Source organism: Manis javanica, chromosome 13 (genome assembly GCF_040802235.1).
Source record: "Manis javanica isolate MJ-LG chromosome 13, MJ_LKY, whole genome shotgun sequence".
Classification (NCBI taxonomy): domain Eukaryota; kingdom Metazoa; phylum Chordata; class Mammalia; order Pholidota; family Manidae; genus Manis; species Manis javanica.
The window spans coordinates 83506761-83534333 of record NC_133168.1 but is presented as its reverse complement, the minus strand read 5'-3'; the positions used below and the strand labels follow the sequence as shown (position 1 = coordinate 83534333).

The 27573-nt window shown below is 41.5% G+C and overlaps 1 pseudogene; it reads right to left on the bottom strand.

The window, feature by feature from the left end:
• The window catches only part of LOC118971464 (mast cell carboxypeptidase A-like), a 36722-nt pseudogene extending 11122 nt beyond the window's left edge, over positions 1-25600 (bottom strand).
• Positions 25601-27573: the final 1973 nt, after the last annotated feature.

Below are 27573 nucleotides of genomic sequence, written 5' to 3'. Positions count from 1 at the left end.
ATAGCGTCTCTCTCTCTCTCTCCCAATGGATTGTAGCATCTCTCTCTCTCTCTTAAGAGTCTAGCATCTCTCTCTCTGTCTCAAAGCATCCTAGCATCTCTCTCTCTCTCTCAAACTAGCCTAGCATCTCTCTCTCTCTCTCTCTCTCTCTCTCTCTCTCTCTCTCTCTCTCTCTCACTCTCTCCCTCTCAAAGGAGCATAGCATCTCTCTATGTCTCATTTTCTCCCTCAAAGGAGCCTAGCATCTGTCTCTCTCTCTGTCTCTGTCAATGGAGACTAGCGTCTATCTCTCACTCTCTCTCTCTGAGGAGCCCAGCATCTCTCTCTCCACCGATGCCTCCTCCTCCTCTACCTCCTTCTACTCTGCCTTCAACTCCTCCTCCGTCACGTCTTCCTCCTACTGCTCTTCCTCCTCTGCCTTCTTCTCCTCCATCATCTCATCTGCCTCCTCCTCGTCGGCCACCTCCTCCACCTCCTCCGCCTCCTCCTCCGCCACCTCCTCCTCCTCCACCTCCTCCGCCTCCTCCTCCTCCACCTCCGCCTCCTCCTCCTCCACCTCCACCTCCTCCTCCCTCCACCCTCCTCCTCCTCCTCCACCCTCCACCTCCTCCTCCTCCACCTCCACCTCCTCCTCCTCCACCTCCTCCTCCTCCACCTCCTCCGAATCCTCCTCCTCCGCCTCCTCCTCCTCCGCCACCTCCTCCTCCTCCACCTCCTCCTCCGCCTCCCTCCTCCGCCTCCTCCTCCTCCTCCACCTCCTCCTCCTCCACCTCCTCCTCCGCCTCCCTCCTCCTCCTCCTCCTCCTCCTCCTCCGCCTCCTCCTCCGCCGCCTCCTCCTCCTCCGCCGCCTCCTCCTCCTCCGCCTCCTCCTCCTCCGCCTCCTCCTCCTCCGCCTTCACCTCTTCCTCCGTCACGTCTTCCTCCTACTGCTCTTCCTCCTCTGCCTTCTCCTCAATCATCTCATGTGCCTCCTCCTCGTCGGCCACCTCCTCCACCTCCTCCTCCGCCACCTCCTCCTCCGCCTCCTCCTCCTCCGCCACCTCCTCCTCCGCCACCTCCTCCTCCGCCACCTCCTCCTCCGCCTCCTCCTCCTCCTCCGCCTCCTCCTCCTCCGCCTCCTCCTCCTCCGCCTCCTCCTCCGCCGCCACCTCCTCCTCCTCCACCTCCTCCGCCTCCTCCTCCTCCTCCGCCTCCTCCTCCTACGCCACCTCCTCCTCCTCCGCCTCCTCCTCCTCCGCCTCCTCCTCCGCCACTTCCTCCTCCTCCGCCTCCTCCTCCTCCACCTCCTCCTCCTCCTCCTCCGCCACCTCCTCCTCCGCCTCCTCCTCCTCCGCCGCCTCCTCCTCCTCCGCCTCCTCCTCCGCCTCCTCCTCCGCCGACGCCTCCTCCTCCGCCTCCTCCTCCGCCACCTCCTCCGCCACCTCCTCCTCCTCCGCCTCCTCCTCCTCCGCCACCTCCTCCTCCTCCGCCACCTCCGCCACCTCCTCCTCCTCCACCACCTCCTTCGCCACCTCCTCCTCCTCCACCTCCTCCTCCGCCACCTCCTCCTCCGCCTCCTCCTCCGCCACCTCCTCCTCCGCCACCTCCTCCTCCGCCTCCTCCTCCTCCGCCTCCTCCTCATCCGCCGCCTCCTCCTCCGCCTCCTCCTCCTCCGCCGCCACCTCCTCCTCCGCCTCCTCCTCCGCCACCTCCTCCTCCGCCGCCACCTCCTCCTCCGCCTCCTCCTCCTCCGCCTCCTCCTCCTCCGCCTCCTCCTCCTCCGCCTCCTCCTCCTCCGCCTCCTCCTCATCCGCCTCCTCCTCCTCCGCCTCCTCCTCCGCCGCCTCCTCCTCCGCCACCTCCTCCTCCGCCACCTCCTCCTCCGCCTCCTCCTCCTCCACCTCCTCCTCCGCCACCTCCTCCTCCGCCTCCTCCTCCGCCACCTCCTCCTCCGCCACCTCCTCCTCCGCCTCCTCCTCCTCCGCCACCTCCTCCTCCTCATCCGCCTCCTCCGCCTCCTCCTCCTCCTCCTCCGCCTCCTCCTCCGCCTCCTCCTCCTCCTCCTCCGCCTCCGCCTACTCCTCCTCCTCCGCCTCCGCCTCCTCCTCCTTCTCCTCCGCCTCCTCCGCCTGCTCCACCTCCTCCTCCGCGTCCTCCTCCTCCACCTCCTCCTCCGCCACCTCCTCCTCCGCCTCCTCCTCCGCCACCTCCTCCTCCGCCTCCTCCTCCTCCGCCTCCTCCTCCTCCGCCTCCTCCGCCACCTCCTCCTCCGCCACCTCCTCCTCCGCCTCCTCCTCCTCCGCCTCCTCCTCCTCCGCCTCCTCCTCCTCCGCCTCCTCCTCCTCCGCCACCTCCTCCTCCGCCTCCTCCTCCGCCTCCTCCTCCTCCACCTCCTCCTCCGCCACCTCCTCCTCCGCCTCCTCCTCCGCCGCCTCCTCCTCCGCCACCTCCTCCTCCGCCTCCTCCTCCGCCTCCTCCTCCGCCTCCTCCTCCGCCACCTCCTCCTCCGCCTCCTCCTCCTCCACCACCTCCTCCTCCGCCACCTCCTCCTCCTCCGCCTCCTCCTCCGCCACCTCCTCCTCCACCTCCTCCACCTCCTCCGCCTCCTCCTCCACCTCCTCCTCCTCCGCCACCTCCACTTCCTCCTCCACCTCCTCCTACTCCACCTATTCTGCCTCCTCCTCCTCCTCCTCCTCCACCTCATGTTCCGCCTCCACCTCCACCTCATCCTCCCCTTCCTCCTCTGCTGCCGCCTCCTCCTCCGCCTCCTCCTCTGCGTCCTCTTCCACCTCCGCCTCCTCTTCCTCCTCCACCTTGTCCTCCTCCTCCTCCATCTCCTCGTCCTCCTCCTCCTGCATCTCCACCGCCTCCTCCGCCTCCTCCTCCTCCTCCTCCGCCACCTCCTCCTCCTCCTCCGCCACCTCCTCCTCCTCCTCCGCCACCTCCTCCTCCGCCTCCTCCGCCTCCGCCACCTACTCCACCTCCACCTCATCCTTCTCCACCTCCGCCTCCTCCTCCGCCTCCTCCTCCACCTCCTCTTCTGCTTCGTCCTCCTCCGCCCCCTAATCCTCCTCCGCCCCCTCTTCTTCTGCCACCTCCTCCTCTGCCTCCACCTCCACCTCCTCCTCTGCCTCCACCTCCGCCTCCTCCTCCTCCCCCACCTACTCCTCCACCTCCTCCTCTGCCTCTTCCTCCACCGCCACCTCCTCCTCCACCCCCGCTTCCTCCTCCACGTCCTCCTCTGCCGCCGCCTCCTCCTCTGCTTCTCCCTCCGCCGCCTCCTCCGCCTCCTCTTGTTGGTGTTGGGAAATGCTGTAGAAGACACTGATGGGTAGATCACAGTCTGCTCTTCATCAGTATAGCCCCTTCCTCTTCTGGTGTGAATTCACAAAATATTTTAAACACTTTAGTCTCCCAGGCTTGTAGGGCTGCCTCAGTGTCTCTGGTGCCATAGCCACTGCAGCTAGCTTTGTACACACAACACAGTGTGTAACAAGCAACCCCCTGGACTATTCTTAGCCTTGTTTATTTTCCTTCAATTTCCCAGGGTCACAGGAATAATACATCAGAAGCAGCCCAGGGCCTGGAGCCAGATAGATCCATTTCAATTCAACCCCTGCTCTAACTCACTGGGGACTGGTGTAAATCACCTTCTTTGAGCCTGAGTTTTTTCAACCTCTTTCAGCAGGCAGCTCTCAGTGTGGGATAGTTGCTATTACCATATTCATTATGGTAGAATAGAGTAAAATACTGAGGCTGTATTCTCAACAAATTTGTGAAAAGAAAAATTTTTTCAATTGGGGTAGTGGTAATTCCTCCTTGAATGTATAAAAAGATAAAGTCATTTATGCAGCAATAACAGGGTCATCTGATTTAGCACGCCTCTCTGCCTATCATTGCATTTCCATTAAACTTTTTTCAGTTTTCTTTGCCTCAGACGCTTCTTTTTTTGACTTATTTTTATTAAGGTATGATTGATATACACTTTTATGAAGGTTTCACATGAAAAACAATGTGGTTACTACATTTACCCATATTATCAAGTCCCACCCATACCCCAATGCAGTCACTGTCCATCAGTGGAGTATGATGCCACAGATTCACTATGTGCCTTCTCTGGGCTACACTGTTCTCCGTGTGATCCCCCACACCATGTGTACTAAACATATACACCTCAATCCCCTTCTCCCTCCCTCCCCACCCACCCTCCCACACCCCTCCTCTTTGGTAACCAGTAGTTCATTCTTGGAGTCTCCAAGTCTGCTGCTATTTTGTTCCTTCCGTTTTGTTCATTGTTATACTCCACAAATGAGGGAATCCATTTGGCATTTGTCTTTCTCCGCCTGGCTTATTTCACTGAGCATAATGTCCTCCAGCTCCATCCATGTGGTTGCAAATGGTAGAATCTGTTTCTTTCTTACTGCTGAATAGTATTCCATTGTGTATATGTACCACCTCTTCTTTATCCATTTATCTACAGATGGACACTTAGGTTGCTTCCATATCTTGGCTATTGTAAAAAGTGCTGCCATCAATATAGGGGTGCATATGTCTTTTTGAATCTGAGAAGTTGTATTCTTTGGGTAAATTCCAAGGAGTGGGATTCCTGGATCAAATGGTATTTCTATTTTTAGTTTTTTTTAGGAACCTCCATACTGCTTTCCACAATGGTTGAACTAATTTACATTCCCATCAGCAGTGTAGGAGGGTTACCCTTTCTCTGCATACTGACCAGTATTTGTTGTTCTTAGTCTTTTCAATGCTGGCCATCCTTACTGGTGTGAGGTAATATCTCATTGTAGTTTTAATTTGCATTTCCCTGATGATTAGGGATGTGGAGCATCTTTTCATGTGTCTGAATTTCTTCTTTGGAGAAATGTCTCTTCATATCCTCTGCCCATTTTTTAATTGGGTTATTTGCTTTTTGGGTGTTGAGGCATGTAAGTTCTTTATATATTTTGGATGTTAACCCCTTGTTGGAGATGTCATTTACAAATATATGCTCCCATACTGTAGGATGCCTTTTTTTTCTCCTGATGGTGTCTTTTGCTGTACAGAAACTTTTTAGTTTGATGTAGTCCCATGAGTTCATTTTTGCTTTTGTTTCCCTTGCTCGAGGAGATGCATTCAGGAAGAACTTGCTCATGTTTATATTCAGGAGGTGTTTGCCTATGTCGTCTTCTAAGAGTTTTGTGGTTTCGTGACTTACATTCAAGTCTTTGATCCATTTTGAGTTTTCTTTTATGTATGGGGTTAAACAATAATCCAGTTTCATTCTCTTGCATGTAGCTTTCCAGTTCTGCCAACACCAGCTGTTGAAGAGGCTGTCATTTCCCCATTGTATATCCATTGCTCCTTTATCATATATTAATTGACCATATATGGTTGGGCTTATATCTGGGCTCTCTAGTCTATTCCATTGGTCCATGGGTCTGTTCTTGTGCCAGTACCAAATTGTCTTGATTACTGTGGCTTTGTAGTAGAGCTTGAAGTTGGGGAGTGTAATGCCCCCAGCTTTATTCTTTCTTCTCAGAATTGCTTTGGCTATTCGAGGTATTTTGTGGTTCCATATGAATTTTAGAACGATTTTCTCTAGTTCATTGAAGAATGCTGTTGGTATTTTGATAGGAATTGCATTGAATGTACAGATTGCTTTAGGCAGGATGGTCATTTTGACAATATTAATTCTTCCTATCCATGAGCATGGGATGTGTTTCCATTTATTGGTATCTTATTTAATTTCTATTAAGAGTGTCTTGTAGTTTTTAGGGTATAGGTCTTTCACTTCCTTGAGTACATTTATTCCTACGTATTTTATTATTTTTGATGCAATTGTAAATGGAACTGTTTTACTGATTTCTCTATTAGTTCATTGTTAGTGTACAGGAATGACACAGATATCTGTGTATTAACTTTTTATCCTGCAACTTTGCTGAATTCAGATATTAGATCTAGTAGTTTAGGGGTGGATTCTTTAGGGTTTTTTATGTACAATATCATGTCATCTGCAAACAGGGACAGTTTGACTTCTTTCTTGCCAATCTGTATGTCTTTTATTTGTGTTGTCTGATTGCTGTGGCTAGGACCTCCAGTACTATATTGAATAGAAGTGGGGAAGGTGGGCATCCTTGTCTTGTTCCTGATCTTAAAGGAAAAGCTTTCAGCTTCTTGCTGTTAAGTATGATGTTGGCTGTGGTTTTATCATATATGGCCTTTATTATGTTGAGGTACTTGCCCTCTATACCCATTTTGTTGAGAGTTTTTATCATTAATGGATGTTGAATTTTATCAAATGCTTTTTCAGCATCTATGGAGATGGTCATGTGGTTTTCATTCTTTTTATTGATGTGGTGGATGATGTTGATGGATTTTCGAATGTTGTACCATCCTTGCATTCCTGGAATAAATCCTACTTGATCATGATGGATAATCTTTTTGATGTATTTTTGAATTTGGTTTGCTAATATTTTGTTGAGTATTTTTGCATCTATGTTCATCAGGGATATTGGTCTGTAATTTTCTTTTTTGTGGTGTCTTTTCCTGGTTTTGGTATTAGAGTGATGCTGGCCTCATAGAATGAGTTTGGAAGTATTCCCTCTTCTTCTACTCTTCAGAAAACTTTAAGGAGGATGTGTATTAGGTCTTCACTAAATGTTTGATAAAATTCAGCAGTGAAGCCATCTGGTCCAGGAGTTTTTTCTTAGATAGGTTTTTGATTACCAGTTCAATTTCATTGCTGGTAATTGGTCTGTTCAGATTTTCTCTTTCATCCTTGATCAGCCTTGGAAAGTTGTATTTTTCTAGAAAGTTGTCCATTTCTTCTAGGTTATCCAGTTTGTTACCATATAATTTTTCATAGTATTCTGTAATAATTCTTTGTATTTCTGTGGTGTCCATAGTGATTTTTCCTTTCTCATTTCTGCTTTTGTTTATGTATGTAGACTCTCTTTTTTTCTTGTTAAGTCTGGCTAGGGGGTTATCTATTTTTTTGTTTATTTTTCTCAAAGAACCAGCTCTTATTTTCATTAATTCTTTCTATTGTTTTATTCTTCTCAATTTTATTTATTTATGCTCTAATCTTTATTATGTCCCTCCTTCTACTGACTTTAGGCCTCATTTGTTCTTCTTTATCTAGTTTCATTAATTGTGACTTTAGACTGCTTATATGGGATTGTTCTTCTTTCCTGAGGTAGGCCTGTATTGCAATATACTTTCCTCTTAGCACAGCCTTGGCTGCTTCCCACAGATTTTGTGGTGTTGAATTGTTGTTGTCAATTCTCTCCATATATTGCTTGATCTCTGTTTTTATTTGGTCATTGATCCATTGATTATTTAGAAGCATGCTGTTATGCCTTCATGTGTTTGTCAGATTTTTCATTTTCTTTGCATAATTTATTTCTAGTTTCATCCCTTTGTGGTCTGAGAAACTGGCTGGTACAATTTCAATCTTTTTGAATTTACTGAGGTTCTTTTTGTGGCCTAGTATATTATCTATTCTTGAAAATATTCCATGTGCACTTGAGAAGAATGTGTATTCTGCTGCATTTGTGTGTAGAGATCTGTAGATGCCTGTTAGGTCCACCTGTTCTAATGTGTTGTTCAGTGCCTGTGTGTCATTACTTATTTTCTGTCTGGTTGATCTGTCCTTCAGAATGAGTGGAGTGTTGAAATCTCCTAGAATGAATGCATTGAATTCTATTTCCCCGTTTAATTCAGTTAGTGTTTGTTTCACATATGTAGGCGCTCCTGTGTTGGGAGCCTAGATATTTATAATGGTTATATCTTCTTGTTGGATTGACCCCTTTATCATTATGTAATGTCCTTCTTTACGTCTTGTGACTTTCTTTGTTTTGAAGTCTATTTTGTCTCATACATGTACTGCAACTCCTGCTTTTTTCTCTCTATAAGTTGCATGAAATATATTTTTCCATCACTTCACTTTTAGTCTGTGTATGTCTTTGGGTTTAAAGTGAATCTCTTGTAGGCAGCATATAGATGGGTCTTGTTTTCTTATCCATTCAGTGACTCTATGTCTTTTGATTGGTGCATTCAGTCCATTTACATTTAGGGTGATTATTGATAGATATGTACTTATTGCCATCACAGACTTTAGATTCATGGTTACCAAAGGTCATGGTTAACTTCCTTACTATCTAAGAGTTTAATTAAACTCACTTAATATGCTACTACAAACACAATCTAAAGGTTCTTTTCTTTTTCTCCTTTTTCTTCCTCCTTCATTCTTTATATATTAGGTATTATATTCTGTACTGTTTTTCTATCCCTTGATTGACTCTGGGGATAGTTAACTTAATTTTACATTTGCTTAGTAATTAGCTGTTCTGCTTTCTTTACTGTGGTTTTATTACCTCTGGCGACAGCTATTAAACCTTAGGAACACTTCCATCTATAGCAGTCCCTCCAAAATAGACTGTAGAGATGGTTTGTGGGAGGTAAATTCTCTCAGCTTTTGCTTATCTGGAAATTGTTTAATCCATCCTTCAAATTTAAATGATAATCTTGCCAGATAAAGTAATCTTTGTTCCAGGCCCTTCTGCTTCATTGCATTAAACACATCATGTCACTCTCTTCTGGCCTGTAAGGTTTCTGCTGAGAAGTTTGATGATAGCCTGATGGGATTTCCTTTGTATGTGATCTTATTTCTCTCTCTGGCTGCTTTTAACAGTCTGTCCTTATCCTTGATCTTTGCCATTTTAATTACTAAATGTCTTGGTGTTGTCCTCCTTGGGTCCCTTGTTTTGGGAGATCTGTGCACCTCCATGGCCTGAGAGACTCCTTCCCCAGATTAGGGAAGTTTTCAGCAACTACCTCCTCAAATACACTTTCTATCCCTTTCTCTCTCTCCTCTTCTTCTGGTTTCCCTGTAATGTGAATATTGATCTGTTTGGATTGGTCACACAGTTACTTCAATATTCTTTCATTTTAGAGATCCTTTTTTCTCTCCACCATGTCCAACCTGCTTTTAATACCCTATATTGTGTTCTTCAATGATTGGATCTCTGACCGGAATTCATTCCTGAGTTCTTGGATATCTTTCTGTACCTTCATTAGCATGTTAATGATTTTTATTTTGAACTCCCTTTCAGGAAGAGTTACAACGTCCATGTCATTTAAATCTTTCTCAGGAGTTGTATTAATAATTTTACTCTGGACCAAGTTTGGCATTTCATATTTGTATATGGCGCCCTCTAGTGTCCAGAGGCTCTACTCTCTGGAGCTGCTCAGCCCCTGAAGCAATGTCAAGAGTTGCAGGGGAGCGGTACTGGTGCCTGGGGGGAGGAAAGTGTCCTGCTACCTGGCTGCTATGCCTGCCTTCACTGCCTGGACTAGTGGGCTGGTCACACGGGTATAAGCTTTTGTCCCAGAGCAGCTGGATATGGATGCCTACTTTCCACAAGCAGCTAGAATCTCAGTCTCCCCAGGAACTCTGCCTGTCCCAGCTTTCCAACCCCGAAATCACAAGAGTATGATGAAAGTACCATGAAATGTAGGTTTGTGCTCCCAGAGCAGATCTCTGGAGTCAGGTATTCAGCAGTCCCAGGCCTCCACTCTCTCCCTGCTCAGTTTCTCTTCCTCCCACATGTGAGCTGGGGTGGGGGAGCGGCTTGGGTCCTGCCAGGCCACAGCTTTGGTATGTTACCCTGTTCGATGAGATCTGCTCTTTTCTCCAGGTGTGTGCAGTGTAGCGCAGTCCTCTTTCCTATTGCTCTCTCAGGGTTAGTTGTATTTATTATATTTTTGTATTATATGCAGTTTTTGGAGGAAGCCTCTGTCTCACCTCTCACACCGCCATCTTTAATCCTTTTCTCAGATGTTTCTTTTCACTAAAATCTGAATAACTATCCATATGTTCATTTTAACCACTGGTATTTCTCAACTTTTTTCAGACCAGGAAGAGTCAGGACTAGAGACCTCTCTTCAGATTATTTAAATTTTTGCCTGTGTGGAATGTGCCTGCTTTTTAGCAAGCTAGATATATTAAGTAAGGGATAGTTTGATAAACAAACCCATCCCCCACTTCCTCCCACACAACAAAATATTCATAAGAATTCTATGATAGTGATGATTATCTTTCACTTTTTAGATTGGAAAATTAACACTCACTCAGGGGATACCTATCTTCTCTGAAAAAAGTTTAACTCATTTTGGTTAACTTTTTTCCTTGAGATCAAGTCTGCTACTCACAGTTCCACGAGGCAGTAAAGTTCCTATTGAGGTCAGTGCCAATCCATTTGGAGTTTTGATTCTTGGAACGATTTTTTCTCCACATGCGGTTCTGTGGGATGGAATGATGGAAGTGTTTACACCAAGTCAGTTTGCATTTTTCAATTTGATCATTTGAGATCCTCTCTGCAGTTACTTGAAATATTTCTAGTTAACCTGAGGCCCATATAAAGAAAACTATATTGTTTTATTATAACTTGTAATATTTTCAGAAATTTTGTTTTTTATATGAACATTCGAAGACCTTGATAAAAAAGTTCTGTTAGTTTTAAAAACTGTTCATTTGTTCTCAGTAATAGAAAATGACCAATGATGTTCTGAAGTTACCTAAATTTAAATCATAAGTTCATTTTATCTTCTACCATCTATAGATTCAGATATAATACAAGTTAAATTGTGACTGTTGAAGCATAATTTTCAGAAAGGAGCTTGATGTAATAATATATAAATATAACAGTATAGTAATGATCATAACATAGTTATTACTGTATAGTATAAATTTAATAATACTGAAAGTTCCATATTAATCTTATTTAGCAACATCAGGGCAATGAAGCATCCTTTAAAAAGACAGATAAACAGATATCTGTGTCACTCTTGCATATTTTTTTTTTGAGAGGGCATCTCATATTTATTGATCAAATGGTTGTTAACAACAATAAAATTCTGTATAGGGGACTCAATGCATAATCATTAATCCACCCCAAGCCTAATTCTCAACAGTCTCCAATCTTCTGAAGCATAACAAACAAGTTCTTACATAGTGAATAAGTTCTTACATGGTGAACAGTGCAAGGGCAGTCATATCACAGAAACTTTCAGTTTTGATTACGCATCATGAGCTATAAACAATCAAGTCAAATATGATTATTCGTTTGATTTTTACATTTCACTTTTGCACATTACTAGCTTCAAGCGCAGAAAAAAACTATTATTTCAAGGTCAGGTCCCTCTGCAACCAGGAAATCATGCTTGCTTCAGTCTGAAATTGAGATTTTTTTTAAAAACATACTCTTCTGAATTGGAATTAACTGAAATTAAAGTTTAAACAAAAAAACCTTAAGCTTAATACACAGCAATCAATCTGCATTAAAGTCAGTAAATACAGAGTAGTACCTATGTCCATGACCAAATATATCCATCAATGCTGAACACAGGAAGAACATTAAAATCCATTTGGTACAGGAGTTTGGTCATAATTTTGTTTTTTCCGTAAGTTTCGGTTGCCTGTAAGGGTAGGAGAAAATTAACATATTGGTGTACATTTTAGCTAGTTTGTGGAAGACTGTGGTTATAATAGTAAAAACTACCACTCCTTAAGTCATTTGGCCAAGGTCACATGATTTCAAATATATTTTCCCTAAACTGCATAAAAATAGGTGACCCATATAGATGACAGAAAAAGATGACACTTATTTAGACTACTGAAATTAACTGAACTGAACATTCTTTAGATGACCATTTAATTATTAAGACTTGTAGCATTCTGAATAAAACATGCAAGATACGTTTCATAGAAATAATGGAGGCCAAGTGAAAAATTGTCAGTACAACTTGTTTTAAATGAAGTCTGTTCCTCACATCCTTTAGGTAAAGATAAGCATAGGGATAAGCACAAATTATAAGCAAAAATATAAATATTGGAGAGGATTCAAAAATTAATTATAAACAGGATCAATGAAAAAATTCCTCAAAATGCTCTATTAATAAGTCAAGTATTAGTTTAATTAATAAAAAACTTAAGCGTTTAAATTGACCAATCAGAATTTTTTTCTCACATTGGACTGAAATTTCTCCAGTTATCTGGACTTCTATGGCTACCTGAAATCTCTCTTAACATTCTTGGAAAATGTTTCCCAGGTATGTGTGTACCAGAGCCTGGAGATTTCTTATACCCTCTCACGTGTGTTCCTTTGTGGGCTGAGTAAGGGGAGCCCTCAGTCCTCAGCTGAAGAGCTAAAACACCGCAGGATACATCAGTCCCTGGAAGATTCATTCCTAGTGAGAGTACGTGAGCCCAGACAGCCATTGCCATGCATATTCCATCAGCATGTTGTACGCAAAAAGCTGGCGGCAAAGGGAAAATTAAAAGATAGTAGGGGTCAGAATACAATGGAGTGAGAAGAACAAATTTACATACTGGATTTGCCTTTTAAAAAAGGGAGTTATTTTTTACTTAGAAAGGAAATTTAAGTAGGAAAATTCAAAGTGTATTCATGTCCAATTAAGTATTTAAACAGGAACTAAAGGTTTGTGCTCTGAGGTCATTGAAGAAAGACCACATTTGTAGGTTGTAAAATGGATAGTTTCAGATTTTTTCATATTTAAATATAGGAAAATCCATATTATAGCTAAAAAAAATTCTTTTAGTTTTATAAACTGTCAGCTGGAGTCAAGGAGTTTGAAGGAAGGTGTCAATTTTATAAAAACTGCAACGATGAGTAAAATCCAGAGCATTTATTTCCTGATGGCGCCAGATGTGGGCTCTTCTAGGTAAGTGGAACTGCACTCGTTTGGAAAGGGGTGTTGCCGCTCAGTGAAGTGCTGGAGACTTGACAATGGAAGGAGAATTGTATGTGTTCCAATTCACTCGCCTGATAGACAAACCACTGGCAGAATACTGGGGAGATCCATTCTCGTGCATGAATGCCACAATCCATAAAAATAACCTTTCTTCTTTCTTCTTTTGTCCCCATCTATTTAAAAATAGACTTGAGATACTATTTTGCTTGAACTCACACACTGATCCCTTTTTGTCCAATAACTCATTCATATCCTCAAAGCAACTCTTTCCCCGGTTCCCTGTTGAGTGAATAACTTTTTATGCACATACTGTTCTCAGGGAGGGCCATATCCTTACGTCTATACATAATTCATAATCTAGTACACGGTATATTTTTCAAAACTTTTCCCTAGGGTCAGAGTTGCTTTTAGAGTTAAAGTCACAAAATAATTATTTTTCTGGCTTCATAAACAGGATGCTTAGCCTGAAATGGAAAAGAGTTTGTAGTTGCGTTTGCAGTGGGGAAGAAGAATAGTGGCTGGATATTTGCAGGGCTGTCATTTTGAAGAGAGTTTTGATTTGTTTTGGGTGGTTGGAGAGAATGAGTGGATGAGAATTCAGGGTGAGGAAGGGCTTCCCAGGTAGTAAGGGGATGCGTCAGGGAGCATCTTAGGATGTAAAATTTAGGAGCATCTTAGGATGTAAAAATTAGCGGCAGCTGAATGTCAGTTGTCAGCCTGGTTATAGAAGGGAATTCTCCATCAATAACAAGTGGAAGTGCGCCACTTACTGTTCCGGGATCCTATGATTCTGTGATACTTAAATGTCTCTTTTCTTCATGACATTTAGCCATCAGTTTCACTGAGTTTTAATGGATGGAAAACTGCTTTATACATCAGGGACATAATAAACTCTTACAGTAAAGATATGGAACAAAATACCGGTCTTGGTCTGCCCTCCGTGTCTGACAAATGGTTTACTCAGGGATTTTTTTTGGTTCCATCTAAAACCACTTGTCATTTCTGTTCTTGAATGGGTGTTTACAATATGCCCTTCAAAAAAAATAAGACTTTTTATTATCTGAGAATTAGCTAATTGTGTCACAAAGTAACTTTTGAACTCATATTTTTCAACAGTAATAAGATTCAGTAGTTCTTAAATGGTTTTTACCTTAAGAACATATAGTGGGTTATCCTCAACAGTTCTAATCTTAATATGAGAGACCACTTCAGGACACTTCTGCACCATTTTATCCATCCAAGCAACAATCTGAAGAGCAAAACCAATTTTGAGGAATTTGAATAAAAGAAAACTAAACGACAAGAAAAGTTGGAGGTAACATTTCTTTTTAAAGTGCAGGCATTTTATTCTGTCCCTTGTCCCAGTTATTGTATTTTGCACAGTCGTGCTTGCCTGGGATTTCTTCCTGAACATCAAACTGTTTCTCAATCTCTTTTTGCAGATCATGAATCAAGATTCTGTTTGACAGGAAAATGATAAAATACACATTTACCACAGAAAGAAAAAAGTTATCTTTCATTTTCAGAAAATTCCTCTTCCTTTTTCTCAAGTTTGCCCCATTTCTTCATTATCCTCCAACGATCCCTTTTAGACATGTCATGTGTCTGGCTGCAGATCTTCCCACTTATGTAGAGCTGTGCAGTTCCACATGGCAGTCTAGCCACACATGGCTATAGAGCACTTAAAAAGTAGAGCTTGTCCCAGAGATTGCTGGATATGTAAAATTTACTCTGGATTTTGAAGACTTAGCATAGAGTCATGTGAAATATTTCACAAGTTTTATATTAATTACATTTTGAAGTAATACTTTGGATATACTGGGTTCAATAAAATATATTGGTAAAATTAGTTTCGCTTGTTGCTTTTTACTTTGTAAGTGTGGCTACTAGAATATTTAAGATCGCACACTGGCTTGCTTTATATTGATATTGGTCAGCACTGTTCCGTCACTCCCCAACTTTCTCCAAAGCACACATATTCACATACACACAACACGGGCAGCAATGGACATTCTTATGCACAAATATACTGACCATCTCACACTTGGAAAGCTGAGAAAAAACTTGAGTAATAACACTAATAGTAAGCACTCACCATGTGCCAGTCATTGATCAAATCACATGTACATTAACTCATTTAATCTTCACATGAGATTAATATCCTCATTTTGCAGATGAGAAAATGGAGGCACAAAGTGTTTAAATAACTTGCCCGTGGTTACAGAGCTAGAAAATGGGTAGGCTGGTTTGGAGGAGGAGAACTGAGATGTGGGAAGAATCGTTGGGGGGCTAATGTTGGGGACCAGAAGGCATATACCTCTACCTTCTGCTGTACTTTCATCTCTTCTTGAGTTATCAGTTTATTGAAACCATGGCTTTAATGGTGAGCTGATGGCTGCCCATATTCGTGTCTCTAATTCTGGGCTCTCGCTGAAGCCAGCACTCCTCCGCCTCTCCTGCGACTGGCACGTGCAATGGCCTGACGTTTTCTCTTGGACACCTATTTGCTTCCTGTGGGTCAGGTGCTGCTTTACATACATTATATTATATTGCTAATATTATCACTATCTCACATATGGGGACATTGTTGCTCAAAAAGTTTAAATCCTCACAATTTGTGTGTGGTGGAGTTGGGAATTTGAATGCAAGTATGCCTGACTTTAACATTTATGTTTCAAAAATGCTACTGTCATCACATGCAAACGTTTTTTTGTGTATTTTGTCTGTTTTGAAATTTTCTATTGTGCTCCTTATGAGCTCCATATTTCACTATAGTTTTAATACTGAATTGTAGTCTTTAGTAAAATGTTCTATTCTTTTACAAAATTTTAGGAATTTCACCTGTTTTTAATAAATGCTTTGTCAGAATCATTTTAGAAATTAATGGAATTGTTAGAGAAAAAATGTGCTTTGGATTAGAATTATGTCAATTTATGAATAAATTTGAGAAGAATCTTATAGTTAATAATGGACCATAAAATAGGTGCCTCAAATTCTTCAGTATAATTTTGTTTTTTTGCTTATTCATTGTATTTTTTGTTACTCTTGTGAGTGGCTTTTTCCCCATTAAACATATGAACTGCTTATTATTCATATATTAAAAAACATTGCTTTGGTTATACTTATCTGTTAACCACTTTATTAGCTTAAAAATGATTTTTTTACTCTAAGATTTTTTTAGTTATGTCTTTAGGGCTTTCTGTATATTCTGCAAAAAATTGTATTTTGAAAAAAATTGGTTAATCTATTTACCAAAGTCAAACTTTTCTCCAATAGCTATTTTCCCCCTTTATTGCATTGACAAAACTCTAAATAATGGAAAATAATAGTGGTGAAAGAAGGCATTTTTTTTCTTTTGGTTTTAACAAGAAAACTCATCTTTTACCATTAAGAATAATGACTGCCATTTTGAGATTCATATGGCTCTATTGATAGGATCAAATTATTATTGCCCATTGATACATGGTTGTAATAAAACTTGTTGTTAGGTTCCTTAATATGTTAAACACTATGGTATAACCATATATAGATTTACCAACACCCTCACAAAAAACATTGTTCAACTTATTTTAGATACACAACTTATTTTAGATACACTTATAAAGAGCTTGTTTAACCTAGAAGGAATGCCTTGGATACAGGGAAAATGACTCACAGGAAGCAAGCATACTATCAACAGGTGGTAGCTGACAGCAGAAAAAAGAAATAAAACTACATAAACATGACTTAGCAAACACTGAAGTCATAGTGGTCCTCTGGTGTCAATCCCAATGACCCAGTATATTATAGTGACTTAATAACTGTTGAGGTTATTATCGTCTTACAGCACTGCACGCAGGCATGTTGGTAATGCTACATTGTCAACCAAGCATAACCTATATTCAGTGCACTGCATTTTGCAGGGTAGGGCACTGTAGCTTCAGTGAGAATATTTAAAATAATGGATTCTTTGAAGTTGTCCTTTTCTGAAAATTTCCTCATTTGGATTATCTTATTTCCTATTGATTCTATATAAAAAAGGCATTACCCACCTTTTGTTGCTTATGCATTTTCCGTCTGTTAGCAGTAGTCCTAGATGGGAAGATGCAGTCTATTATTTAGCATTCATTCTAGTCATTTAGGACAGTATCGTGCACTCTTTCACTTCGATAAATTCTATCAAATGAGGAAGCAGTGATTTAATGGGAAGAGGCTCTGTGGTCAGACACTCTTGGGTTCCAACCCAGGTTTGGCTACTTAATGCTTAGTGTTACCTTGGGTGGGTTAACTATTTCTCTGAACCTCAGTTACTCACTTTTACAATGGGACCGACCATGCCAGCCAGGATTGTGATGAGAATGAAATGAAGTGAAAGATGGGAAGTGATTGGGGAGCCATAGGCACCCAGTGAACCTCAGTATAATTCTGTCACAAAATTGATGACTCCTTCACAGACTAGCATATCTTTGGACCAGGCCTTGGTAGTGTGTGGTTGTTGGACTCTGAGTTCTTACATTTCCTGTCATAATGAATTGTGACACTGGCAGAGCCCCTCTTCTTGATTCCTTCTTGCTGATTGACTAACTGATCTGAGTTTGGAGGCAGAATATAAAGAAGGTATACTCCTAATTAGAGATTTTTTAGCACATGATACCAAGTACTGCTCATGAATATTGATTTTCATTAACTTCACTGACAAGCACGTTATTATGCAGATTATATCTAACTCTATGCTTGGCTTTTGGCTTACGATAAACCTGGGATTTCTGAGAAAAAACATTGTGACAACAAATTTGGAATCAGGTAGGACACTTTGTAGTAAAACTCATACAAGGCCTGAGAAGGTTGGAAATTATATTTTGGGTGGTCACTACAGACATAATTAATTGTTTAAGCTCCAAAGAACAGCACATGGCTTTTGCTCAATCTGCATTAACAGAAGTGGAGGAATGAGGTGAAAGAGAAATTTTATGGTCGTAGAGGTTGATTTGTAACCTAAGGCAGTATTAGTCACAGGAAGCTGGTATCTAAGAATATTTTTAGACTGACACATATCAGTTTAGATCTTGTGATAACAGCAGCAAAAGAAAATCGTGTGAGCTGAAATATGACTTTTCCACAAAGCAGCTGCACGAGGACATCGGAACCATGCCAGACTGTTGCTGACAGGGACTAGAAAGTAAACCTAAGGCTGGAAATTAAGAGCTAGGGCCAGATGTTATCTTCATGAGCCCTTGCATGAACCAGCGGCCAGTCTTAAGCAGATGAAACCAAATACTTTCTCTCAGATATTATTTTGGCACTCTGAGATTTGCTTAATTTGTTAAAATAAATTCCTAAATGTAGGTGAAAGGATAAACAATTATTTAATAATGTAAATGGCTAATGTTTGTTGAGCTTTTCATATGTGCCAGGCATTCTGCTCAACACGGTGTTTACATATTATCATTTAATGCTCACATCAACACTACTAATTGGTACCATTATTACCCCCATTTTTATAGAGGTTAGGTAGATTTCCGAGGCTGACACAACTGGTAAAATAAGGTGGCTGGTAATTGAACCTAGAGAAGTTTGGCTTCAGTACTCTAGCTGTGACCGTTCATTATAAAACAATGCCTCCATCACAAGGAGCAAAATCCTTGTGTCCTGTCCCCAGCCCTGTAGTTAGTCTCCTTGTGCAGTAAGGCTTGTGCTAAGTTTGCCGATATGACCAGCTCTCCAGGAAGTCTTGTGTCATTTGTAACAGGTATCAATATAACCTGTCAGAACCAAGGTCAGAAAGCAGGTAAGAAGTTTAGGGAAGAGGCAAGATGAATTCTATTTTGATGATTTCAAGGCTCCCTCCTTCTGCTACTTTTAAAGAGTAACAAAGAAGGATGGAGAACTTTGGGCCAGTATATACAACTGCCATAGACTCGGTGTGTGTGTGTGTGTGTGCACGCCCGGGGGAAGGGAGGCAGAGTCACTGTGACGGGGCCTTATGGGCTGGTCCGGACCGCTCCCTTTTCCCATGCCTGCACACCTGCAGGATGGGGGTTACTCAAAAAGCATGATTTCCAGTTTACACAAGATCCCATTTGTTCTAGTAGCTCCCTAAATGGGTTACCATGTATCAAACTCGACATCTATTGACATGGATTTCCCAATACTTGAGTCGGATACTTGTGTTGGATAATAAATGTTAAGGCACTAATTTATTAGGAGGGAAAGAGAGCATCTGGTGATAGCTTCTAGCTATCCTCTGTTGTGCCGTGTGTGTATGTGTGAATGTGTGAGTGTGCACGCATGCACTCATGTAAGCACTTGTATAACTGGTTTTCCTTTACTTGTAGTAGTAAAGAAACCTGGCAGAGAATGATTTTATGGTCCCAGTCTTCATGAAGCTTCTTTGAACCATTACTTTAAAGATGATGAAAACGAGGTGGATAAAAGTTAAATCAATTTTCAATGTTAAATATCTATGGGGTTTGTGGGGGCACTTGGTGAAGGGGGGAGCCTAGTAAACATAATGTTCCTCATGTAGTCGTAGATAAATGATACCAAAAAAAAAAATCTAATGCGTGGTTTAAACTGGACTGAACCCAGACAGCCTCACTCTGAAATCCACATTCTTCTCTGTCATGGAGGTCTGCTTTCCACCATGACCAACATCTCTGACATTTGTAACAGGTATCAGTATAACCCGTTGTGCTCTTGGGCAACTAATACATAAAAATGTAGAGCAGAAGGAAAAATGAACGGGATGAGTCAAGAGAATAATTTGTTAGATTGAATAGTTATGTGATGGGACTGTGTATATACTTGCAGAATGAATTTGTGTCTGACTAAACAATATATTGGTCATTAGACACTAATATTAAGTGTTGATCACTGTCAGTTTAGTGTAGATCTCATGCATTTCTCACATAATCTTATGTTGATTTAATAAGATTTTACTCAATTATATCATTTGAGTTCTACTATTATATTAATAGCTGTTTTCTGAATTCCTTTCATTAATAACTTTATTTTCTAATTTTATCTTTTGATCAAATTAAGGATAATCTAAAATGTATCTAAAATACAAATATCTAAAAATTAGTACAAACAGTGGGGTTTTTAACTGCTCCATCTAAATATGGCTTCTGCTTCTTCAGGCTTCCCTTCAGACACTTATTTACCAGTTTGTTCATGTATGTTAGTATATACATATTATTTACTTTTTTGGACTTAGCCTTTTATGATTTTGTAAAAGTCTAAAAAAGAGGAAGCAAACCTGGTACTTTAAAATCAAATCTTAGTAATTTAATTTTCTGAAAATTAAAATGTCACACACAGATACTCTAAATAGTGTTTTATATGTACTGTCTCATGAAGGGTGTCTAAGTAAATGATTGTGTCAAACCAGCCTATTACGTGGTTTTATTCAGGCTAGTGCCTGGGTCCAACCAGATGCTTCTGTTCTTAGAACCCTCTTCTGTTACTGACTGACATGAAGTAACACATATAATTAATATGCAAATAAAATTATCTATATAATTAATACTTGGAGACAAGATTTTAAATAGTTCTTGTCTGCATAGATCACTTTACATATTTATATTTCTGAGGAAGGTAACTATCTAATTGTGTGGCTTTCCCACAACTGTGGCTAATTTGAACCAATTTCTAGAAATCATGTCCTAATTAGATAAAGTAATTTTTATAGGTAGTTTAACACTTTTGTTGTTGATGAAAATAGCAAGGAAGTATCTTGGCATAAGACAAAGTGAAAAACACACTATTTGTGAGGATCTGAATGTAGACCTCTGTTTGAGTCAGAACTGTTTCAGGCTAGGAGAAGCCTAGAGGGCCAAAGTGGGGAAGGGGTGGCGGGGGGGCTGATGGGACCTATTTGATGCCACCTGCATAGGTCTCTTCTGTCACAGTGATTTGTTCTACTATCCACATCCATGTCAAGCAACTAGCTTTCTGGTCTAAATTACCAGGATATTTAGGAAAACATAGTACTTCATTTTTACCTTGCTGTTCAAACAAATTATACAAAATTGGCCAGCTAAAATTTATTTTAGCTTGGGCTAGATATTTTGTAAGAATTGGCTGAATTCTTACAAACAACTAGGTCAGGTCTATATTAATGAAGTAAAGTGAAGAGTGAGGTTATAATTGAAGCACACATTTGAAAAACCTGGCTGTGAAGTAAATCAAGACAGTCACCAAGGGGCAGATAGGGTGGAGGGGAGATTTCTTTTAGATGAAGGAATTGAAATATCAGCTGAACTTGGGGTAAGCAGAGTCCATAACACACTACTAATTTCTGCAGTCTTGTAGGTATATTTATAAATTGTCTATTTCTAACAATTTATAAAAAAATAGAAAGCATACATCCATATATTAATTAAAAAGGGTGAAAAGCTGACATAAGTTTTTTTTGAATACGTTCGCTCCATTTATTTACTTCTGTATTTGTTTCACAACCCGTTGCAAAAATAGCAAAAACATGGTTATCAACAACAACCAAAAATAATAGCCTGCTACTTTTTAAGCCATTAAGCCAGGAAAAAGAATGCATTTTTGTTTACTTGTCTTGCATGTCTTTCCTTAATTTCAATAGAGTTTATGTTTAAGAAGGCTATTATAACAGTATCATAAGTACAATCAAATTGTGATGAGTGGCAGTAAGTTACCGCTCTGAAATATGACATTGCAGGATCTTTGTCCCAGGTAGGAGAAGGCTTTTTGAATTTTAGCAATGGGTTAGGTAGCAGGTAGGCATGAAATAGCAAGTGAGAAAGAACTAGTGCTTAGCAGTGTTTTGAGCAGTGAAGATCTCAATAAAGGTAAATTCTGGGGTGACAAGGCTAGGGGAGTTAGCAGAGGACCCCTTAGTACATAAAATTACCAATGTTTAAAAGTATAAAAACACATCTTGTTTTCTAGATTATGTGTTGATTTGTTATATTATCACTGGGCTTCATTGCCCCAGGGCCCAGCAGTGAAGATCTCAATAAAGGTAAATTCTGGGGTGACAAGGCTAGGGGAGTTAGCAGAGGACCCCTTAGTACATAAAATTACCAATGTTTAAAAGTATAAAAACACATCTTGTTTTCTAGATTATGTGTTGATTTGTTATATTATCACTGGGCTTCATTGCCCCAGGGCCCAGACGTGCCTGGCCATGTTCGGTGCTCGATAAATTCTGATTTCCTCTTATTTCTGTCTGGGACCATAAGGACTCATTTCTGTATCTTTGGCCATTTGAGAATTCTCTCCTGTTGGATTTAGGTATTATTCTACTGCACTGCTTTTGCAGTCTCTGAGGAAGAATTTCTTACACAGAGAATTCTTTATTTAGTATATATTTTATATTCCCACATCTCAAAGGTGAGCACTGTTACTTGGGTCTCCTTTTATGTATCGTAAGACTTCAAATGCAGGAATGTGGTGTTGGAAGTCACCAGTAGCACCTGAGCTCTGGCTGATTACCTGCCTGGGTGAGTGTGGCTAAGCCATCCATGCCTGCTCACATGCACTCAGTCCTTACCAGGGGCTGGCTTGTAGAGATGGCAGATGTAGGTAATTGTTATTCTTGTAGATCAGAGCAAACATAAGATGCAGTGGAGTGGCCACTTTTGAGCTCATCATCTCTATTGGCAGGCTTCAATAGTCTGTTTGGAACTGTAAATTGTCTCTCACAGAGTGAACTTTGGTCCAATTAAAAAAAACAGTACTTCCCTATCAATTTCAAGATTCCCAAACTATGAATATCTGACACATTTGATTATTTGCATAGGACTTGCTCATAGTGCATTTTATTTGGCTCCAAGGCAGACTGGATGGACTGGGATTCCTTTTCACTAACTCAGAAGTTGACTGTCATGTTAGCAGCTATGTGGTGGGTGGCATCTGGATACCAGAAATCAAGCTGTGGAGATAAGTTGTTAGTCACAGTTGTTTATTTGCTCACCCAACACATATCTGTTAGGCTATGTACCATACATCACAAAAGGAATTTAGGGTTCAATTTGACTAAGGCATGGGCCCTTCTTTTAAGAAGCTTATGAGCTTTTTGCAAATATATTTAAGAACTGTTGAATATTAGGGGATGGAAAGAAACATCTGCCCTGGTCACTTTTTCAGGACATGGTGTCTGTAAATGCAAAAAGAATGAGCAGCTTTGGGTTAATCTGTTTGCTTCCACCATCTTGGGATTGACTGGGGTTTTTCTTAATAGATTTAGCCAGAGCAACTGTCTGTAATTGGGAACATGATTAAAAATATCCCCCTGCCTTCACCCCACACTGCATCCAGTCCTCAAAACCAGATGTCCCTGTAAACTCTGGAATTCCTGGCAAGTTTGTGTCAATGGTAGGTGTAATCCCAGTCCTGTTATTTTTCTAGCAGTGTGTGCTTTGGCAAATTACCAACACTCTTTGAGTTTCAGCCCTGTCCTCTAAAAATTGGGGCTTACAGGACTCCACTGGAAGTGTTGTGAAGATGGTGAAATGGGTCTGAGATCTGGGACATTCAGGCATTTAATAACTGCTGATTCCCTGCTGTTTTTCTTCCTATAGCTGAGAATTTCAAAAATTTGGTGAATGGGCCCAGAAGGATAGCTTTCAGATTAATATAATTTTGAGGAGATTCAATTTCTTGCTGTTCAAAATCATACTCAATTGTGAAACCAAATGAAGTTCAGCTGCCCAGCCTGGGAAATGTGAAGGAAATGCTCAATTTCCACCCATCACACCATTCCTGTAGGCATACCTAAGTCTACCTGGCTGTTCTGTAGGTGAATCCCACTCTACCTCTGGGTTAATCTGTTATGTGCTGATATGAGGCTGCTATGAGCCAATCAAGATTTATTGGTTTATTTTGATCAAAAAGCTATAGTTATAGCATGAATTGGAGATATGTGAGATATAGTATGATTTAAAGGCAAGTTAGGCAGGGCCATATAATCTTACTAGCAACTTCTCTGTTCTAACTGGGTAATGGGAGCAAAAGTTTAGGGCTCAGTGAACTTTGATGAGCATTTATTAAGCACCAGGCACAGAGCTGGGTGTCAGCATTATAGAGGCTAACAGAGGACTTATGAGAAGCAAGATGTTTATCGTGGGAAACAGAGCCTTCTGTGCATTCCCAACGTGCTGACCCATGCCAGGGGCAAGTTCAAGGTGTTGCAGGAGCACAAGAAGCAACTTAAACTGGGTCATGAGAGTCGATGGACAGAGAAGCCTTCCTGCACGAGACGTTGCCAGAGCTCAGTCTTGAAGAATAAGGTGTCAGCCAAGTAGAAAAGGCAATGTGTTCCTCCCTGAGAATGTGTGCGAGGCCATTGTAGGTGAAATTTTGGTGTTCACAGAGCTCAAAGGGCAATAAAGGGGGTGGGGGAGCAGGAGCCCACAGAGGCTGGCAGTTTGGCAGATCATGAAGGACTGCAAACGCCACAGAGATACCAATAGAAGAAGCTTCTAGCGTGCTTGTTATGGCAATGCCCACTTCTGATTGTTATTAGCTCACTTAGTCTTTAGAACAAGCGTAAGAGGTAGGTATGATTGTTATTCCCAGTTTATAGAGGAAGCAGTTGAGATTCATTGAGGTTAAGTAACTGGCCTAAGGCCACAGAGCTAGTGCAGAGCTAGGCTTTGAACCTCTGAAGACCATGCTCTTTCCTTACTAGGCTGCCTGTCACTAAAAAGTTTCACATGGAGGAATGCAATCATCCAGTTTTAGGGAGAACAGATTGCAGTGTGACTTGGTTTTATGGGGGTCAAGGACTAGAACCCTGAACACTGGATAAGGGGCTACTGAAATTGTCCTGGTACTGAGTTTGGCAGTGGCAGGGGAATGAAGAGGAAAGTATGGATTTGGAAAACCCTTGGCAATGAGAATAGGCAGAACCTTTGATTGATTTGATGTGAAGTTAAGGGTGTGTGTGGCTAGAATAAAGCCTAGACTGGGTTCTGGTTTTAAATCTGATGTGTCATCTTGGTCATTTAATTTACTGTTTTTGAACAATTGGGGATATGCACTTTACAGATAGTATAGGAGGCGAATTCCTTTTTTAGTAAATAATTTGCCTAAGGTAGTAGAGCTAGTATGTTCACAGGGTTGAGATCTGAAACCAGTTCTTCTGTCTTAAATGGATTAAGTTATGACTCTGACATTGAAAATTTGTTGGAAAATTTGAAATGATTTACATAAGGTGGCTGGCAGTGTGCCTTGTGTACAGGATCAGGTGAGTAAATGATAAAATGATTATGTTAGCCTGTTGGATTTTTACAAAACTGATCTAACTTTAAGAGTTTCCTTTTAAAATGGATCTGCTCTTTGGAAGGACTACATCTTCATATCAATGAGTACCTTGATGTTACCAGTCAGCTAGTACCTTGATGTTATTGTAATTTTAACAGAAGGTGGAGGTCAGGGTGAGAGTGAGAATGAAGTGGGCCAGACACTAGCAGGGAGGGAAAGAGGCCCTGACGAAGATGTGAAAATGGCTTCAATTGGCTGAATTCCCAAGTATCTCCTGCCACATGCCTCTATCTTTGTCTCTGGTAGCTCTGTGGGCTTTAAAAATAAAATACAGAAGAAGCAGGCTTTAGTAAGAGAAATGGTAAAATATCCCCTTAAATGCCTTACCTGGTTGGTTTTGGCCAAATCTTTTATGATGTTTGCTTGTTTTTCATCCTGGGGCTTCACGTGCAGCACCTTCTCTGAACGTGTGGTTTCAAAATGTTTCCTTTTTTGTTTTTGCTTCATGGCTCTGCACTTCAGATAATGACTTTAAATCAGGTGCCTTCCTCCCTGGAACTCTGCTGCCAGAGGTTCAAGTGATGACAGCCAAGAAGCAGATCTGTATATTCAAGGACAACAAACAACTGAAGGGGCTCTCTCCTCACTCACTCACTCACTCACTGGCCTGGCCAGGGCTTACGTACACCAGTAGGGCCATTATGATGTAAGTCAGGCAGGGTTCCGTAGCATCATGACACGTGCATCAGAGCAAACCACTGACGGGGGATCCCTTTTACCCAACACAAACTCTACCATCAAATTGAAGTTTGGAACCAATGATATGGATTAAATAAAAGACAATTACTTTATGCATCTAGGGTAACCACATTACTAAATCTCCCCAAGGGTGAGGAAGGCATTACCTGAGAGAAACAGGCCTAGACCCATGCCTGCCCCATAGAACATGGTTAAGTGTCCTATCTTAACAGTACCATATAAATTATGTACACATGTAAGTTATATGTGAGGTGTATGTTTATAGTGGGTTTGCAAACACCTTGTGATTCCACATAGCCCCAACATTTATTGGATTTTCCCCCCTGTAGGGAACAGGCTCATGTATTTCAACAACCCATTGTCTCTTTTGCAACTCTTTTCCCCTGTCACTTCCCCGGAGCCTTCAGGGAAAGAGGAAGCCTCTGGCTTTACATCCTATGGCCATCATGAATCCTGTGCTTGTCAAGCATGAAGGATTCATTCCCCGGCTTCTGTTCTAGGCTCCAGTCTCCTGGAAACAAAAGAGCTCTGTACAGGGTTTGAACTCAAGTTAGCTCCATTCTACTTCCACTTCCCCACCGTCTCCTCCCTGAGGGACAGTATGCATTTGCTGCTCTAGAGCCAGGCCGTGATCCAGCCAGCTGCAGCCTTCCTTACCTCCAGTAGGTCCTGCCTCACACTGTGCCCCCCACATGGGCTCGGCCTCTTGGCAGCCACTAAACAGTTGGCACATTTCCAAAGATATTCTCAGCCTTGTCAGCTGTTGGGAAAACCCAAACCAAAAATTAGATCATTTTACACATACCAAGTTGGTAAAAATTTGATCAACCTATACACATGATAGTAAGCATATGGGTAAAACAAAGAGCCTTCATGATATAAAATGAAGTATTGACCTATGTAGCTGCTTTGGAGAACAATTAGCCAACATTTTATTAAATTAATGAGTATATCACCTATGAGCCATGATAGGGAGTGGTACAAGATGACAAACACATGAGCAGGAATCAGCAGCACACTGGAGGGTCCTGAAGACCTGGTCAGCACCTTGGAAGGCAGTGATAGGAAGTACTCAAGCTGAACAGAAATAAGAAAGAAAAAAAGGAAATGAGGATAAGTTAAGAGAGCTTTGGGACAATATCAAACATCCAAACATTTGCATTATGAGAGTCCCAGAAGAAGAGTAAAAGGAGTAGAAAACTTCCCTATTATACTACCAACCATGGCAAGACAATTATTTGCCTGGGATGCTCTGCAGAGGATTCCCACTCCCTAAGCAGATATTGAATTAGGGTGCCTTTAAAACGTATTCCATCTCTAAGATGTAATTTTCCCTAGGTTTTTATTTCCCCCTCAAGGGTATGAGTTTGTATCTAACCATGCAATTTTATATTCAGATGTAACGATCAGATTATCATAGTAACATCTTTTTTCTTTTTCGCTCCTACCTGCAGGATCAGTGCCATGAATTCCGGGACATGGTGAGAAACTGAAAGCTGGTGTGCACCGCAGACTGTGATCCTGTTCGAGGTCCATATGGCAAGATGCACCCCAACAAGTGTGCCATGTGTCAGAGCATGTTGTATGTGAAGAGGTTTATGGCTTAGTTTGATATGTTGTGCCTGTTTGCAAAACAACAGTTCCTCTTAATTGAAAACCTAGGCACTTAGCATCACACATTAAAAATAGAATAACTGCTCTTCACTTTAGAAGTTGACAGTCACTTTCCAAAGCACTTTCAAAAGAAATTTTATTTTGATGATGAAAACATAATGATGGTTGGAGCATCTGGGAAAGAGATCGCAAGCAATTGTACAGTGATGGAATCAGGACGTTCAAAGGGGAAG